The sequence below is a fragment of the Trachemys scripta genome, chromosome 2, assembly GCF_013100865.1.
Source record: "Trachemys scripta elegans isolate TJP31775 chromosome 2, CAS_Tse_1.0, whole genome shotgun sequence".
NCBI classification, from domain to species: domain Eukaryota; kingdom Metazoa; phylum Chordata; order Testudines; family Emydidae; genus Trachemys; species Trachemys scripta.
In genome coordinates this window covers 31,154,247-31,167,313 of record NC_048299.1, presented here as the reverse complement: position 1 = coordinate 31,167,313, position 13,067 = coordinate 31,154,247, and the positions used below count along the sequence as shown (strand labels likewise).

The following is a 13,067-nucleotide window of genomic DNA, read 5'->3' as shown; positions in this document are numbered from 1 at the left end:
GGCCGTGGGGAGAGGCAATGGCAAACAGCTGGGAGCTGCAAGGAAAGCCGCTGCTTTTGCTGGTGCCTCTCCCCAGGGGCCTAAAGCAGCAGCCCCTCCCTGCAACTCCCAGGTGTTTTCCACTGCCTCTCCATGTAGAGCTAAGAGCTGGGAGCTGCAGGGAGCAGCCACTGCCGGTAAGTTGGGGGAGGGGGAGGTGTTTGTGACTCAGGCTGTGGGGGGGGGGGGGAGCAAACCTTTAACTTGTGCCCCCCCAGCAGGCAACTCATCTCTGGCAGAAGCCCCTAGCCTCACCACACCGTGGCAGGGCAGAAGACTCAAGTTCCCCCGCTACAGTCTGGTAGGTGGAGAATGGACGAGGAGGGAGTGGAGAGTTCCGCAAGCCACAATTTAACTATAAAAGAGCTGCATGTGGCTCACGAGCCACGGTTTGGCCACCTGTGGACTATATAATAATGCTGTATGAATAATATAACTTATTAAACAGTAATTCTGTGTGTTTGAGTTCCATATGGAACTACTACATTCCATTTGGAATGACTCTAGTTTTAGAAGCGGAGATCAGTACAGAAAACAGTTTATTATGAATGCAGGAAAACTTCTGTAATCTCTTTAGTTAAAACTGAATTGACACACTGGCAAATTTGAAGACACAGACAGTTATAAAACAATTCTGTAGGGACAGTCACTGCAATGAATATTATTTTCATACTACAGTTTTTAGTACTCGTGTAATGATGGCAAACTGCAATATGATATATTGCAGATGTTGATGTTGTTGATATTTCCTTTTTTGAGGAACTTTGTACCATAAAAATGGGAGTGTCCCGCACTGCAACACATTCTATCATGACCATTGCAAGTTTAACAAGTCAGGGACTGCATCCTTAACTCATGAAATAAAGCACCTGTGATACTTTAAACAAATGTTTAAGACAATTAAAACAGTTGACAACACTAATCCATACTATTATGTTTAGAGCCTTACAAGAGATTAATAAAGAAATTTGAATCCAATCCTGTGTTATCAGAAAGCAATGGTTTAGGAAGTAGTTATCAAGTAATCATTTTATCTGGAAGACTGACTTACTCTCAGCATTCAACATGGATTGACGATACCACCAAAGGGGGAACACGCAGAAGAGTCAATCTTCTGAGCCTGAAACAGAGAAAAGACCAATACTATTGTGAAATCTGTCCTATCCTGAGAGTTGATAGTACTCGCTAAACACATTTTTTTTTCCTTTTCATACCAATAAAGAACCTACAGAGCTCTATTTTATGCTATTTAAACCATGCTTTTTTAAACACCGGGAAATAAAAGGATGGCTTTCTCCTTCTCAAAGAAGTATGAAAACTTAGGGAAACTCTTGTTTGCTGGAGAGACTCTTTAAATTGCCTAGATTTTAAATGTATCTAAAAACCACCCAGGCCCAATTTTGTCCCATAAGACTCTAAATGTCATCACTCTGGTTAAATGCAGAACTACACATCAGCTAACTGAATGCTAAATTGAGGTCCAGCGGCTTCTCAGTGAAATCACTCAAGGCAGGCATATAGTCAAAACATTCACAAGATTTCATATGCTTGCTTTTAACACTAGCACACATAATAATATATAAATCTTGATTGGAAACTTCTCATATGAAAGCCTTCCTCCACTGGGAAAGATTTGTATTGCAAATAAATCCTCTAGGAAACTTCATTTTGTACTTGTACAATTGCACAATCCCCTGCCAACTGCAGGTAACTCCTTGCTCCACTTGTGGAAAGTCAGGGGATAATTAGTATAACTAGAATTAGTATAGTGCACTTACACTTATCCAGAAACAGTTATATGTTTGGCATAAAAGAGCTGGAATGTTTTCCATGGATTTAAGGGGAAAACCTGTAATCAATACATCAAGTGGCTATTTCCTGGCTTTTAAATTGCTCCACACTCTCAACTCTAAAGTCACAGCAATTTGTGTACACAACTATCTATTTGTTACAGATTGCTAGAACTGCAGAACATACCTTTTCTTAGTGATACTGCATAACAAAGTTTAAACTATATATTGAATTCATTTACTCAACCCCTTTGTATTATGCAGTGTACAAGACAAATGTTATAGCAAAGCCCAGCTGACTGAAGAAACTGCCTCAGCCTCACTGTCCATTGTTATTGCCTCCCTCCTCCTCAGTGGATGCAGCGATACTCCAGCCTCCAAGCATTACTGTAATACAAATAATAAATAACTGTGCTATTGCAACTTGCATCAGTATAGTTAATCAATACTAGTTATCCTGATTCAGGTGCACACAGTGGTTGCCCATCCATAAGTAGCATGTCCTGAAAGCATTACAGCACCGAGAATTACTTCATAGTGTCTATTATACAGTGTACTTTTATACCCATTCACATAATGTTTGTTCCAATGGATGCTTCAAGCAGTTCTATCCAGCACTAGCTCATGCACCATGAGGGGCAGGGAACAGGACTTAACAAATGAGATGGAGAATCAGCAGCTTCCCTTTGATCAGTTCCCAGAGTGACTCAGACCCTGGATCCCCTTTTTACGCTGAACACCTTGATTACCAGTGCCAAAAAAGCAATAAGCTTGATTTCTCTTTTCATTTTAATTCTGCTATTATTTCAAATTACTGAGATGCAAAGTAAAAGCAAATAAGCTAATGCTTTCCATCTCCCTAGGATCCAAAGATGGGAGGAGCCAGGCCCAGTGGGAGTTCACACCCTTCCTGTGTGTCCAAGCCAGTGTCCCTCTATCTCACCCACCTTTCAAAAAACACCACACACCCACGCTATGCAATATGGACCCTGCAGGATGTACCTCTTCTCAGGGGCTGGAGGGATAGGACAAGTGGATAACGAAGTGCTAAGTGGAAGTGGATTTACTTGGAGAGCACCAAATCAGCTTTTCTGTACCTCTCAGCTAGTGATCTTATTCTATGTTCTCTTTTTAACATATAAAGAGCATGGGAGATGCTGATGAGGGAGATGGACTCCTTAGGGCTTGTCTATACTGGTTCTTTACAGCGCTGCAACTTTCTCGCTCAGGGGTGTGAAAAAACACACCCCTGAGCACTGCAAGTTTCAGTGCTGTAAAGTGACAGTGTAAACAGTGCACCAGCGCTGGGAGCTCGTGGAGGTGGGTTTTTTATAGTGCTGGGGCTGCTGCACAGAATATGCCTGGCGGAAGCCAGTGACATAAAATCCCACAATGATTCACTGAAGCAACTTTAAAAAGAAAAGAAAAAGATACTCCAATAAAACAAATACAGAGGGAGTAGTGCTTGCTTGTATGTGGCCATGTGTCTGCTAACCGGCCTTTGATTTTTGTCCCTTGTTTTCCAGATTAATCCCATAGTGGAATTTTTTTTAAGTCCTAAATAAGGCCTTATTTTTAATTCTATTCTTGCATCCTTTTATGCTGCTCTGGAGGTGAAGCAACTGAGAGCAGCCATGGAGAGAGAAATGGACAGAGCTGAAGCCACAGAATATAACCTCAACTACTCTCAGAACTGCATGCACCCATTTTAAATGGCGACTGAGCTAATGTTCTGGGCTGGCAGGAGCATTGCACTGGGAAGCCTAATTGTATTGATATAGCTCTTATACCACTGCTGGTTGTCTGTACTGATACTGCAATGATGCAGTGTCAATGAAAGGCAACAGTGCCTAGCCTTGCTCCAAGGAAATGCCATATCAACAGCAATATGAACATCTATGTACCACTGTAAGCAGTCTTGACATACAATGTATTTCATGTGGTAGCAGTGAGTGCAACACCAAAATTCTCTAGTATAGGAAAGGCCAAATTAAGTTAGCCCAGCAAATAAACCCTGCTTCTAGGAATAGAGAACCTTTGTGGCACCAAGCTTCTCTGCTCCACATGGGAAGAAGAGTGGATCTGAAAACTACACCTCAAAAGACTAGAGTAGCAACTGGGGAAGTGAGGAAAGAGTCCTGACATAGCAAGTGCAACTGAGGCGCAGTGAATTAAAAACGAACGTTTGGAGGTAATTTATAGGAAGTGGTGCCACCCTGGGACACTGCTAATCTTCACCAAAACCAATCCCATGTTCTGGTACCTTCAGAGCTCCTAAGAGAAGTAGAAAAATGTTCAACCTGCTCTGGCTCTCTCAGGGGTGCTGGAATAATTTTTATAGTAGGGGTGTTGAGAGCCAAACTGTAAACCCTGTATGAAGTGATTTCCATTATAAGACAGAGGGTGCAGTAGCACCCACCCCGCACCTCTAGTTTCAGCACCTATGGGCTCTCATCTGGCCTGGCTCATAAACATGCAAGAGATATTCCACAGCTGGAGATACCTGTCCTGTTGAGATCCTGAACTCTGCTGCAGCAGGAGCAGCTCTTCTCACAACAAGCACTCACCCCAAAAACCTCCCCTACTGAATGCAACCACTACCTGACCACCCTTGACCAAGCCAGAGACCAGTCATTTACACAGCAACCTCTTTTTAAGAGGCATAGAGCAGGAACAGCACATGTACTACAGGTCAGGACTCAAGAATAAGTTCCTGCTGCTGTGCCAGTACAAGTTTGCATGGCTGCTACACAGAATGTGCCTGGCTGAAGCCAGTGACATAAAATCCCACAATGAATTCACTGAAGCAACTTTCAAAGAAAAGAAAAAGATACTCCAATAAAACAAATACAGACTGCTCTGAACAAATTATAACAGTACCTGCTATACTTCCAAAGGTCTGTAATACAGTGAGCTTTGTGCAGAGGAAGGCTGCCCTCTCCCTGAATTATGGGGCCTCCTCTTGAGCCCGCAGTTCCCAGCTGCTCCCTCCTCCCCACAGGCCAGTCAGTGACTCTGGGGGCAGAGGGCACTGGGGGTTTTTCAATCAAGTGGGGAGGGAGCAGAAAAGGAGGGAGAGATTAGATATTGAAAAAATATTGTCTGAAACTGAAACAACTCGTGAATTGCCAGGGTCAAGAGAAGAGATGGGTATCTCAGCAGATTCCAGTGACAGTGCCAGCACCCGCCCCCAGGCACTCAGGAAAGAGGAGTGTGCTGGTTCTTACAAGCACAATGCTGAGGAGGAGTTGCAGCTTTCATACACTGTGTCCTTCTGAAATACCAATTACCAGTACCTAAATTTGACACTTGAATAGTATGAATATACTAGTTTCCAGAATTAGCATTATGTCTGTAGAAGCATTTTCTCCGACATGTCCTTAAAGTGCTTTATTTTTTCCATCTATACCTGTACATCTGAAGCAAACTTTTATTTTAAAAAAAGAACACATGTCCATCTTGGACTCAAATAAATCTAACTTACTTTTCTCTATATTGGCGGATTACATATTTTCATTCTGATCAGATTGATTAGTCCAATTTCACTCTCATTCTCAACTCCACACCAGTGCTACGTTTGTCTTATGAACACAACAGGGAAAAGTTAAATCAGAGTAAAAGTTTTAACTGAAATGTCAACAACAATGAAAACCAACTCTTTTATTAAAACTTAAAGTGAAGGGCCTTAAATCAAGTGTTGCTTTAAGACAACTTCTGGAGACTACAAACATGGTATAAAGTATCAGAGGGGTAGCCGTGTTAGTCTGAATCTGTAAAAAGCAACAGAGGGTCCTGTGGCACCTTTAAGACTAACAGAAGTATTGGGAGCATATAGTTAACCATTCTGAATGAAGGCAGGCTTTGCACAATTCTACTAGGATCATTTAGCTCAATGCTAAAATTAATTCCCAAGTACAGTAAAATGGGAGATTGTGTCCTTTCTGACAATTTGAGCCAACAAAACAAGCAAATTTTACTTTATTTCAGACAAGATTTCATTTATGACTAAATACTTCTACAAATATGACAAGCAACAGATAAAAAAAAAATCAATGCACAAAAAGCAACATTGCAGATGACTTTATATTGCATGTACCCCAAAAATTCTAACTACTGTACTTAGTTTAAAAGTGACACATAGTCAGCAAATATCTCTATTCAACCTGCTGCTATATCAGTAAGTAAATCCTTCTGATAGGAGGTCCTTCATTTACCAAGATAACCAGGTTAGAAGATAAAACCACAAATCTCACTAAACGACATTTAAAACTTTGAGCAGTTGAGCTTTCCAAGAACTGTTGTTCTATTTGTTAAATACTACAAAATGAGCAAAGTAATTAAGAGTTTAGTGAAGTGTTCCAATGGATTTTAATCAATTATTAAAATATTTAATTGCAAACTGGATTCAAAAAATGTAAATTAAAGACGACCACCAAGCAGATTACATACATTTATTGAACTTGGAAAAAATCTACTTGTTGAGGAAAAGGGTTTTATTTTTAAATGGGCTTGTAAAATATTTGATTTTCTCCATTATCAGAATATGGTGAAGTCAGTAGATGTGTCCAAGGCGGTAAGTTTTCCAGACAGAAAAATACTTACTGCCGTTCAAGTTTCCCCAAACATTTTAGAATAAACAGTGAGGAAATGAACTATTAAAGAAGTCTATGGCTTGACCTAAGAGTAGCCTGGAAATGTAGGGAGATGCTTTGTTATGACTATAAACTAAAATAAAGGTAGAATTATGTTTTCAGGAAAGAGAACATAGAAAATTAAAGTTGGGTCTGCCAGCCACCCTTTCCAACTCTCACAGTAAACACAATTTGTGCTCTTTGCACACAATTGAGCAAGTGAATAATCTTATTTATAAACTTTGTCAAGACTTGCCTGCTGTATGTTTTATTAATGTCCACATATTTTATCCGTAAGGAGTTTGTTTCACAGAAGTGAATTAAGCTATTTTTAAGCAATTCATAGAAATACCTCATGGTTCCAATGCCCTATAAATTAAAGTTAATAGGTCTCCTGGGTTTAGCTATGTAGTCTGATGTTACTCAATGATTTATTCACATCCATTACTTCTTATAAATTAATTCTCCTTAACTATTCCCAATGGTGCCTTACATTTTAAAACAAGAAATGGCTGCAACACTATTCATAGTTAAGCGAACTTCTCCCCTTACATTTTGACCCATCAAGTAAAATGTATAGTTTATACACCATGGAGAGGCAATGCAATCTAGGCGAGAGAGCACTGGATTGGAACCCAGGAGACCTGGGCTCTATTCCTGACTCTACCACTGGCCTGCTGGGTGAGCTTGGGCAACTCACTTCACCTCCCAGTATCTTAAGTTCCCTCATCTGTAGAATGGGGGAAATGACACTGATCTCCTGTGTAAAGCACTTTGATATCTATGGATGAAAATCTGAGATACAAGAGGTAGGTATGAATAGATTATGCACAAAGATTAGTGCAGTATTCAAATTACAACCATCCCCCCATATTATGGCACTTTAAAATAAACAGTATAACTGGAAATAAAAGATAAACAAGCATTCATAAAAAGAAGATTGTATAAAATAAAATGAGCTTTGCTGTGTAGAACAGCATTTAATCTTTGTGCTAACAAAACATTCAATGTACTCAACACTAACAGGAGCATTTCCTTGTAACATCTGCCTTCTCATGTCAACAAACTAATGTTGAATTACTGGTGACATCTTGGAATCTGCTCCCTGACAAACAAGGCTTTTGTATCTGTCTGGATACAACAACCTGACAAGTGGGCCTGGTGCTCGTCCCTCCTGTCTCCTCCCACCAGCCCATACTGAGACAATTCACTCTTCCCATTCATCCACCAGCAAAAATAAAACCCAAATTTGGCAACAGATTGCCTCCCATACACCAGTACAGGTCTGCTGCTGTAAAAGCACCCCTGCCTTGACTGCCACTTATGTAAAGCCTATACAGGGGCAGCCTCCTTCTCTTCACACCCAACTCCTCAGCCAGGTGAACTCTTCCCTTCCCACCACCCAGAGATCCCAGCTCAGAGAGCTATGGGCATAAGGACAAAAAATTAAAACTAACGTCTAACAAGCCTGATCAACCCTGAAGTCATTATGAAACAGATCAGATACAGCAGCCCTGTACAGACCTCCTTCCCAAGACGTCCCCGGCCCCTGGACACCGCTCTTCTCCGCAGGGCATCCGGCCCCAGCGGCCCCCACAGACCCCCTCCGGACATCCCCGGTCCCGAGCCCCCACCAGCCCCAGGGCAGCCCCTCCCTCTGTCCCCACACACGCACCTGTCCCCACCCCCACCTCCGAAAACGGGTCCCCGACCCGATTGGCTGGGGGCGCGCGCAGGGAGCCGCCACTCGCATCCCCAGACCCTCACGCCTCGCGGGGGAGGGGTGTCTCTGTCCCTTTGCCAGCCCCCGCCATCACTCCCCCAGCCCAATAACCAGGGCAGCGCCCAACGGCCGGCGGGGCTCGGCCTCCAGCTCCGGCTCTCACCTGCACTGAGCACAGCGAGGCCTCCGCACTCTGCCCGCGACAGACGCGGCTCCAGCTTCCTCTAGCTGAGAATCCCACCCCAGCCAACTACCATCCCGTCCGCCGCGCCGCGCCTCGCCGCGCCTCGAATGGCTGGGGGCTGAGCCGGACAGGGCCTCCTCCCCTCAGGGGCGGGGAACTGGCGGGGGGGGGGGGGGGGAGCGCCCAGCCCCGTAGCCGCTGGGGGGAATCTATCTCCTGGTTGGCCGCGGAATGGCGCGAGCTGGTTGCTACCCCCCTCCCCTACCAAAGCCAGCCATTTCATTGGCTGGGAAAGGTAAACCAAAGGGGTGCTCCGATTGGCTGACTAGAGTCACTTTATCCCGCCCACCTGCAGCCACGGGACGCCAGGTGAAAAGCAGCGTCTAAGAGGGTGGGATCAGTGCCAGTGGCTAGGGGAGGGGAGAGGAGAGGAGAGGTCAGGTGGGTGGCTTGTCCCAACCCGGGAGCAGGCTTCGCTGAACCTTACTCTGGGGAAACCCTAGCTTCTGTGCTGCTGACAAGTACTACTAAATTCGCCCGGGAGCACCAAGCGCTGCTCGTTATTTCCCAGTTTCTGGACGCTCATCTCTTGGCCTTTTACGTAAAATTACAGCTTCAACCCGTCGTGAGATTGGGTCAGGTGGTGGTTCTTTTATCAAGGTTGCCAAATCTTGTCTTATAACTGGATAGGAGGAGATTCATATTTACTTCTTCCTGCAGCTCCTTGTTCTCAGTACTTATAGCTACCCTTAACTGCACTTCTAGTCTAAGAAGCTATTTTCAAGCCATATTTCACATTTAACCAGCACTTTTACAATTTAATTATTCTCTGGAGCTGAGGGGGAGCTTTGCACAATGTTTTTTCCCCAGGGGCTTCTAATTTAGCCAATCTTTTTTCCATAAACACATACATAAGGTGCTGGCTCATTCTAGGGTACTTTCACTCCACCTTAGCTGAGCTGGAGGGAAAGCTCTAGCCCAGTGGTTCTCAACCTGTGAGCTGCTTGCGGCCAGATCAGCACACAGCTGTGGCTCATGTGACATCCTCAGAGCCATATAGGTAGTATGTATATTGTGCGGATGTGGCCCATCGGGGATTCTCACCCTCCATAGGTGATAGAAGGTCCCACCACTTGGTGTTGAGGCGGGACGTGATGGTGAGGAATTGACAAAGCAATTATGTGTAGAGTATTAGAGTAATTAGCTCTTTTTCGCTTCTGGTATCCCTAAGAAAGAAATCCTCTATTACTCAAAATGTGCAATTGTTTATGGAAACTTGCTGTGAGTTAAAGCCATAGAGCCTAGTGCTTGCAGCATCTGTAGAACTTCCGTTTAAGCTTATGGTATACACAGTACCCTAGCAGACATCTAAATCTGAAGAGGACTGGTGTATGTGGCTCCTGGTTTCTAATGCTAAAAGACAGTTCATTGGTAATCGTTTTACTCAATTATTTCGTTCTCTTGGTGTCACTGATAAATTGCACAAAGATTGTATTATGTATGGCAAGTAGTTTATTGATGCTCAAGTAAATGCCACAGTTGTTGCTCTCCAGATATGAGTAGGCTAGGCCACTTCACATGCACATTTTCATGTGGTGCATTTTTTATTCTGCAAAATAAAGATGGGGGAAAAAAGGCAGTTTCCTTTCCCCCCCCCGCCCCCTACAAACTGCCATCTGGCCTATCACTTTGAATGGGCTGGCAAGGACCAATCTGTACAGGCATATGCAATCGCTCAGGTGATAAAACTGAATCTTGAAAGTGACTTTTAACAGATAGGAACATCAAACCTATTTCAGTAGGAAGACTGCTTTGACCTGCTTCATTGTTGACTTGCTTATCTACGCGGCCTTTGGTTTTGCTCCTATCAAGTTCATCTACAGAATCTTTGGAAACAAGCTACATTTCCCAACAGCAGCCCCTTCAGCACTGGATGGGGTGACCAGATAGCAAGGGTGAAAAATCAGGATGGGGGTTAGGGGGGTAATAGGCTCCTATATAAGACAAACCTTCAACAATTGGGGCTGTCCCTATAAAATCGGAATATCTGGTCACCCTAGCACTGGAGCATGCCTAGTGGCTGTGACCCCTGCAGTAGTGGGTAGGAAACTTCTGTTACTACAAGCCACTGTTGGGCATGCTCAAATGATGTGAGATTTTGCAAAGGCATTGCAGGACAGGTGGGTATGGGTCCCTGGGACCCCTATAAAAATGGAGGCTGATGGCCAAGGAGAGTGTTAGACACATGCAACCCATGCAAATGCATCAGCCCTGAGGCAGCAAGGGGGCTCCTTGCCATGGTGACTGACTCAGTTACTTGTGAGGGTGGGACCCCAGAATCAAGTGGAGGGGGGCGTTGACAGGGACAGAGGAACAGCTGGTGCAGTTGTTCAAGGCCCTATGCACTTGGACGGTCCCTGCGAGCTCAGGGCTGCTCAGCTGCACAACATATGCCTGCTGCAGGCTGCTGCCATTGTTTATGGCCTACTGAAACCTCTAGGAAGAGCAATGCACTGGTCCTAGGGTGACCAGATAGCAAAATAGTGAAAAATCGGGACAGAGGGTGGAGGGTAATAGGCACCTATATAACAAAAAGCGCCAAATATTGGGACTGTCGCTATAAAATCAGGACATCTGGTCGCCCTAAGTGGTCCCCACTGCCCACATTTGAATTTGGTCGGGGAGTAGGCTCCACAATGGTGACTCTGCCATGAATTCTGATTAGTGGGACCACCAAAGGCAGAGCTTCCCTTGCGTTCCATTGCCAGGGCAAATTCAAATGGGGGTAGCATGAGCCGGCATGTGGCTCTGACTCTATATCTGGTGGCAGCAGCAGTAGTGGTTCACAGCTTGGGCTCCCACAACAGGCATTCTGGCGTTGGTGGAGGCAGTGGTCATAGCTCTAGCGACAGCAGCATTGGTGCAGGGCCTGGGCTCGGGGGAGCAGATGGCATGGCATGGCATGGCATGGAGCTGGGTAGGGTAGGGTTGCCAGGTGTCCTTGTGGCCCATAAACTCATGGGTGGCCAGGTAGGCTCCACGCGCTGCCTTTGCGCGCACAGGCACCACCCTCGCAGCTCCCATTGCCTCCTGGGAGCCATGGTAAGCACTGCCAGGACCCCGCATCCCCCCACACCCCAACCCCCTGTCCTAGCCCTGAGCCCACTCCTGCACCCCAAGCCCCTCATCTTCAGCCCCACCCCAGAGCCCACACCCCCTGCCAAAGCCCTCACACACACCCTGTACCCCACCGCTTACCCCAGCCCGGAGCCCCCTCCTTTGCCCCAAACCCCTCATCCCCAGCCCACACCAGAGCCTGCACCCCAGCTGGAGTCCTTACCCCCCCCACACACACACATCTCAAAACCCTTCCCTAGCCCGGAGCCCTCTCCCGCATTGTGAACCCCTCATTTCTGGCCCCACCCAGAGCCCTCACCCCCAGCCCAGAGCCCTCAAACCTCTATCCCAGCCCGGTGAAAGTGAGAGAGGGTGGTGGCGAACAAGTGACAGAGGGAGGGGGGATGGAGCGAGTGAGGGCGGGGCCTCTGAGAAGCAGCGGGGCAGAGCCAGGGCCTTGGAAAAGGGGCAGGGAAGGGGTGTTCAGTTTTGTACCATTAGAAAGTTGGCAATGCTAGAGCTGCGGGAGGAGGGGAGAACAGGGGAGCAGAGCAAAGGTGCAGAGGCAGGGATGAGTGGGGAGTTACAGAAAGTGAGAGTTTATTTGAAAGTGGGATGTGTTGGCATGTGAAGACCCACAATAAAAACCTGCACTGGGGCCCATCTTTTTGTTCTTCTGTCACTGGCAGATGGGAAAGCAGACTGGGGTGTGGGTGTGGACCAACAACCAGCATTTGCTAATCTTGCTGTTTATTAAATCTGCCATTGGCAAGCTCATGTCCATGTACCAATTAATATTTAACTGAATGAGTGCTCTAAACACAGGGCTATTGTGAGAAAGGGATGACCTGTCTTAGCCACCTACCTCCAGGAGAGGGTTCAATAGCTGTGAATACCAAATGGAGATAGACACCTCCCTCTCACCTGGAGTTTGGCACCTAACTCCTTTGAGGGTCAGGGATTAGGCCACACCCCTCTCTCCAGCATTTCCTATTGCCTAGTCTAGGAATTGCCCCACTCAGCATGGTGGCTTTGGTGTAGTCCATTTTGGCACCTAACTCTCTTCATGCATTGTATAAGAAGTCTGGGTACCTGTCTTTGGGCTGTAGTTTCCCCTGGATGGCAGAGTACTAAAAGATAGGCATTGCAATACTGAGTCTAATCTAGCACCTAATAGGATTCTGAAAAGTACCTAAACAGGTTTGTCAAGGCTGAATCCCCACTCTGGCACTTCAAGTGCAGAAGGTGGAGGCCCGCAAGGATTTAAAAAAATAATACTGGCCTTTCCAGACTTGTATTGCACTCCCAACGTTACAGCTTTTCTCTGACCTTGGCTTGGTAAACTCTGGCACTCCCCAAATGCAAAAAAAACCCCTTTGAACCCAGGAAGGAGCAGTTGGGAATTCCTCCCTGTGGAGTACCCTCAATCCCTTTCACCCCCCTCTTGGGAAGAGTTGAGAAAGAAAACAAAGGAAATTAGCTGTGGGTACCAGCTAATCAAACAACATTTATAAACCTCTTAGGACAACAAAAATCCAATCCTGTTCTTAAAAAAGGTAAATTATTTTATTAAAAATAAAAAG

General features: G+C 45.4%; 1 protein-coding gene across 4 annotated transcripts in view; it reads right to left on the bottom strand.

Moving 5' to 3' along the window:
• Positions 1-8,502, bottom strand: part of MPP7 (membrane palmitoylated protein 7) — a 292,487-nt gene extending 283,985 nt beyond the window's left edge. For 2 of the 4 annotated variants that reach the window (XM_034760179.1, XM_034760181.1), the window contains exons 1-2: positions 8,347-8,500; positions 1,091-1,159 (exon numbers count right to left, since the gene is read on the bottom strand). The gene's annotated coding sequence lies outside the window, so the exon portion shown is untranslated. Of the gene's footprint in view, positions 1-1,090; positions 1,160-2,016; positions 2,217-8,346 lie in introns of all 4 variants that reach the window. The other 2 variants (XM_034760180.1, XR_004644410.1) reach the window with 2 other exon arrangements.
• Positions 8,503-13,067: the final 4,565 nt, after the last annotated feature.